General features: G+C 37.8%; 1 pseudogene; it reads left to right on the top strand.

Moving 5' to 3' along the window:
• The first annotated feature begins 1,184 nt into the window (after positions 1–1,184).
• LOC114037792 lies at positions 1,185–1,765 on the top strand (annotated as a pseudogene).
• Positions 1,766–5,659: the final 3,894 nt, after the last annotated feature.

Below are 5,659 nucleotides of genomic sequence, written 5' to 3' on the forward strand. Positions count from 1 at the left end.
AGAATATTTACTGAACTCTGTGAAGAAGTTATGGAATGGATTTCACATAGTGTGGCCATGTTGGGGAAATGCCAGGTACTGGCTAGGCTGCTCAGCAATAAAGCCAGAACAAAAATTACGTTCTACCAACCCATCCATACATAAGTACCCTCCAGTATTCACTATAGTATGATAAGATTAGAAAAAAACTGCTTGGAAATTAATTACTAGACCCCCTCCCAGGGATCTAGCAACTGAAAAAAGGCCCTGGAAAAAAAGCTTAAAACCTTCCCTTGAGAGGGAAAGATTAGCTAAAGATAAAGCAAGACACCTGCTAAGGGAAAAATCAATATTTCTGAGAGTATGGAAGCTGGGGTTGGAGGGCAAACTGTTAGCCAGACAGTGTAAATAGAAGAAATTCAATCTGCCAGGTGAAGCACCTTCTATGGAGAACATCTTCACCCTTCTGGGAAGGAATCATTTGAGTCCTGATAGGATATGCCCCTAAAATGCATAGCAGTGTCAGGGCCTTTATATAGAGAATTAAATATGTTAATGGAAAGCCCTAGGGGACCAGCATTTGATTTCACATGTGCAAAAAATGTGTACTTCCCAGGGCACATGCTGAGGGTTGGAATGCTTGAAGAGACTCGATAAATAATTTAGTAGAACAGAATGTTACATGTTTTGTTTAGCTCCCTTAATACCTTTCAACATGATGATGAAAAGTATTCAGGCTTTATTTGATCTATGGAAAGGCTTCTGCAGAGCTTGGTGGTCAAAAGAAGAGTGAGTAATAAGAAGACAGATGGCATCAGACAGTGATTTAGTGAAGCACACAGGGCTATCTATCAATGTTTTATCAGAAAGGAGAATTTCTTTGGTTGGTAAAGCTAGTCAAGTGTCTGGAGAGACCTGAAATCAAGAGTTCAGTTAAAGAGAGAAGTGAAGGAGAAGTAAAAGTGATCTAGATTAGTTCCAACAAAATAAGAAGCTACTATGGGCCAATCAGACTCTACTTCAGGAACTCTAAGCAAATCTGCTGTTAGAAGACACAAAAGAACTGCTTCTTTTAGATAGAAAATGAAATTAAAGGGCTTAGACCTTAGAGCACAGCATCCTTATGAAAACAAAAACAAAAACAAATCCACTAGCAAAGTGCAGCCAAATTTGTTACAAATGTGGAGTATCCTCCTCCCTTGACCTGTCCTAGGTAATCATTCAAAATGGTGAGGTACTCTCTTGATCCAGAGAACCCCACAAAATCATGCAAGTCAAGGGGTTCAAATCTCCGGGTCCATTTCAAGAACACTGGTGAAACAGCCCAAGCTATCAAGGGCATGCATATCCGAAAAGCTACCAAGTATTTGAAAGATGAAACATTGAAGAAACAATGTGTTCCCTTCCAGCGATATAATGGTGGAGTTGGCAGGTGTGCCCAGGCTAAGCAGTGGAGTTGGACACAGGGGTGTTGGCTCAAAGAGTGCAGAATTCTTGCTGCATACGCTTAAAAATGCAAAGAGTAACGTAAAACTGAAGGGTTTGGATGTGAATTCTCTTGTCATTGAGCATATTCAGGTTAACAAGACTCCCAAAATGCAATGGGTACTTATAGGGCTCATGGTGGAATCAACACATACATAAGCTCTCCTTCCCATAGTGAGATGCTATTTACTGAAAAGGAACAAATTGTTCCTAAACCAGAAGGGGAGGTTGCTCAAAAGAAAAAGATATCCCAGAAGAAACTGAAGAAACAAAAGCTTATGGCATGGGAGTAAATATGACATTAGAATTCAAATAAAAGTAAAATGAAAACATTTGTTACAGTAAAAAAAAAAAAGATAATTAAAAAAATGTAGAGTAGCCTGCAACACATAGGCTAAGTCCTTATGAGTGGAGAGTGAATCATTAATTTATCAAAAGCCAAATTCCACTGAACTCCATTCAGGAAACAGTATTAGGGTCAGAAGGGCAGCTAGATGGAGCAGTGGATAGAGTTCCCAGACTGAAATTGGGAAGACATCTTCCTGAGTTGAAATCTGGCCTCAGATACTTGTGTATGACCCTAGGTAAGTCACTTAACCTTGCTTGTGTCACTTTCCTCATCTGTAAAATGAGCTGGAGAAGGAAATGGCAAGCCACTGCTGTCTCTTTGCCAACAAAACCACAAATGAGGTCATGAAGAATCTGACATGAAATGACTCAACAACCTTGACTCACCATGTTACCTCCTCCCACCTCCCCACTCCACCCCCGATTTGGTAAATTCCAATGGTTTTCTATTACCTGAGGGAGCAAATATAAATGTGTTCTGTTTAGCATTTAAAACTCTTCACAACCTAACCCCTTCCTACCTTTCCAGGATTCTTATGTTTTATTCCCCACTAATATTCTATGATTCAGTGCCACTGGCCTTGCCCTGGCCTCATATAGAATGCTTCATCTCCCTTCTCCATACCTTTTCAGGGCAGTCTCCCATACTTGGAACTCTCTTCCTCCTCATCTTCACCCACTGACTTTCCTAGCTTTCTTCAAGACTCAGCTCAAATACTATTGGATTGTAAGTTCTTTGAGAGCTGGGACTATCTTTTACAACTCTTTTTGTATTCCCAGAGCTTAGCATAGTGCCTGGCACATAGTAGGTGCTTAATAAATGGTTATTTAGAGGCAAAGAGGTGACTCAGCGGATACAGCACAGACCCTGGATTCAGAAGGACCTGAGTTCAAATCCAGCCTCAGACCAAACACTTGACACTTACTAGCTGTGTGACCTGGGCAAGTTACTTAACCCAATTGCCTAAAAATATAAAAAAATAAATGTTTACTTATTAATTGATTGTAAAAAGCCTTTTCTCTTTCCTTTTCTTCTTTCTTTCCTTCCTAACTCCCTCCCCACAATGAGGAGTGCCATGTCTCTAAGATTTTTTTGTTTTTTTTTAAATTAATTTGTTTCAATTGACAAACATTTATTTTATCTCCCTAATCTTCCATTACCACTGTATATACCTTGTGAAATGAGATATTTTTCATATGTAGTCTCCCCCATTAGAATGTGAATTCCTTGAGGATAGGGGCTATGGGTTTTTATTTATTTATTTTTTGCCTTGCTTTGTAATTCTCAGTGCTTATCATAGTACCTAGCACATATGTGCTAGTGCTTAATAAATGCTTGTAACTAACTAACCTAAGTCATATCCCCATCACCAACCTTTCCTTGGTTCTTTCCACCTGTAGGACCTTGTGCAGCAGTGACTTTGAGAATTAAGATGGAGCATCAACCTCTCTGTTAAGCTATGCTGAACAATACAATCCAAGGGACAATTGTATTCCAGTCATTTTATGAAAAGTATTTGCAAATAATACCTCTGTGGAATTTTTGAAGACTGCTCATACTTTTGGCTGCATTACTATAAGCTTGAAGTTGCTGAGGTACCAACTTGTTACATGTAAAATCCTACACTTGAGTTCAAAAAATCCATTTCACAGCTACAAGAAAGAGAAAACATGGCTACAAAACAGTAAATATGTAAAAGACCCAATGGTTTTATTCCATTACAAACACAATATGAGTCAGCCAGGTAATGCAATAGCCCTCAAATCTAATATGCTCTTGGGATGCTTGAATAGAAGATGATAACGGGGTGGGAGTTTACATAGTTCTGCCATTATACATCCTGGTTAGACCACATCTGGAATATTAAGTTTAGTTATAGGTATCACATTTTAGAAAAGGTCATTCATGAGCTGGAATGCACCCAGAGTAAAGTGGCTAAATATGAGGTAGTGATTATAAATTATATCCTGAAAGGGTCAGTTAAAGGAATCACAATGCTTAGCCTGGAGGGGAAAGATTTAGGGGAAACGTAATAGCTGTCTTCAAGTATTTTTAAAGGGATGTCATTTAGGAGAAGGGGGAGGTTATTGTGCCGTAGTTATATGGTCCCTGGTTAGACATACCTGTAGTGCTATGTTCAGTTTTACTTGGCCTTAGATTTGTACTGCTTGGCGTTAGAGAGAACAACTAGGAGGGATGAGTGGAAGGTGAAGAAAAGCAGATGTAAGGAAAAACTTTCTGACAATTAAAGTTGTCCTAAAATGGAATGAGATGCCTTAAAGTGAGACAAGATAACCAACATTCTCAATGTCAAAGGAAAAGCATTAATACTGACTATATTTAGGCACCAGTCTGCCAGAAAGTTTTATTTAATATTAATCTATTTTCAAGACATTTCTAGTTTAGAGAGTTGTCATACAGAAAAAGAAGATTTTTTAATATGTTTCTGCATTAGGTTTCTTAATCTTTTTCATGTCCTAGACCCCTTTGGCAGTCTAAGAAAGCCTATAGACTCCTTCCTATAGTAATGGTTTGTTGTTTACATTCATAACTGAAGGAAATACTGAATTTCAGTTAGAGGTTGGTGAAAATAATGATTTTTTTTCTCCATTCCTATGCACAGAGCTCCTGAAATCTGTCCACAAAACCAAGGTTAAGAACCTTTGTTGTACAGAATAATCCTCTGAGTTTTGAGGTTCTACAATTCTTTAACCATCTCAGGTCAAACAACTGCCACTCATTCCCCACCAGCGAAATCACCATTAAATGTGGTTATGAATGGTCTTGGTTGAATTAAAAACAGTCATTCAGAATGAACAAGGTCAGGAGTTGATTTCCCAATTGCTCACTGATTTGCTTCACTCTAAATGGATTTGAATTTCCTGCTTAGTCAGCTGAAGCCCTCTCTAACTCATCCCTCCATATCTCCTTCAGGTACATCAGCCGCACAGTTCCCCTAGATATAGTAGACTTTGTTCATTGTTACTTAAAACAACCATGACCCAGAATGTACTTTAGGATAGGAAATCTCGTGCATTAGGTAGAAATAATGTCATAAATTAGGCAAGCATAGTGTCATATATTTAAGGCTGGAAATGACCTTAATGGTCACCTAATTCATTTTATAGATGAAGAAATTGACTTTTCAAGGTCATATAGGAAATAATTGGAAAAGCTGGGACCCCAAATTCAGTGTTCTTTCCACTATTGCATACTGCCTTGGTGTAATGCTTTGTGATAGCAGAAATTATTCTTAGAGTTTGGAAAAATTAAAACATTTTGACCTCCAGTTTTTCCCTGGAAATTCTGAGGATAGCATATGACTTCTCAACTTGAAGATATACATGGACTTGGTGACTTAGTGCTCACATTCCATAGTTGTGCCTTCAGATATACTATCTGTCTTCCTCTAACAGCATTCATTTGATGCTACATGTAAAAAGCTCTCTTTTTGTAGACTAAATCTTTTTTTAAGGTATTAACTGTAGCATTTTAATACTTATTTTATTTTTAAGCTTTTATTATTTTATTTTCCCCTAGTTACATGTAAAAACAATTTTTAACATTCATTTTTAAAACTTTGAGTTCCAAATTCTCTCCCTTCCTCCCTCCCCACTCCTCCCCCATCCCCCACTGAGAAGGCAAGTAATTGGATATAGGTTATACATGTGTAGTCAGGCAAAACATATCCATAATAGTCATGTTGTGAAAGAAAAATAGACAAGGAAAAAACTGAAGAAAAATAAAGTAAAACAAAAAGTATGCTTCAATTCATATTCAGACATCATCAGTTCTTTGGTGGATAGCATTTTTCATTTTAAGTCCTTCAGAGTTACGTAGACTAAA

The sequence above is a fragment of the Vombatus ursinus genome, unplaced genomic scaffold, assembly GCF_900497805.2.
Source record: "Vombatus ursinus unplaced genomic scaffold, bare-nosed wombat genome assembly UNPS02010548.1, whole genome shotgun sequence".
Taxonomy (NCBI): domain Eukaryota; kingdom Metazoa; phylum Chordata; class Mammalia; order Diprotodontia; family Vombatidae; genus Vombatus; species Vombatus ursinus.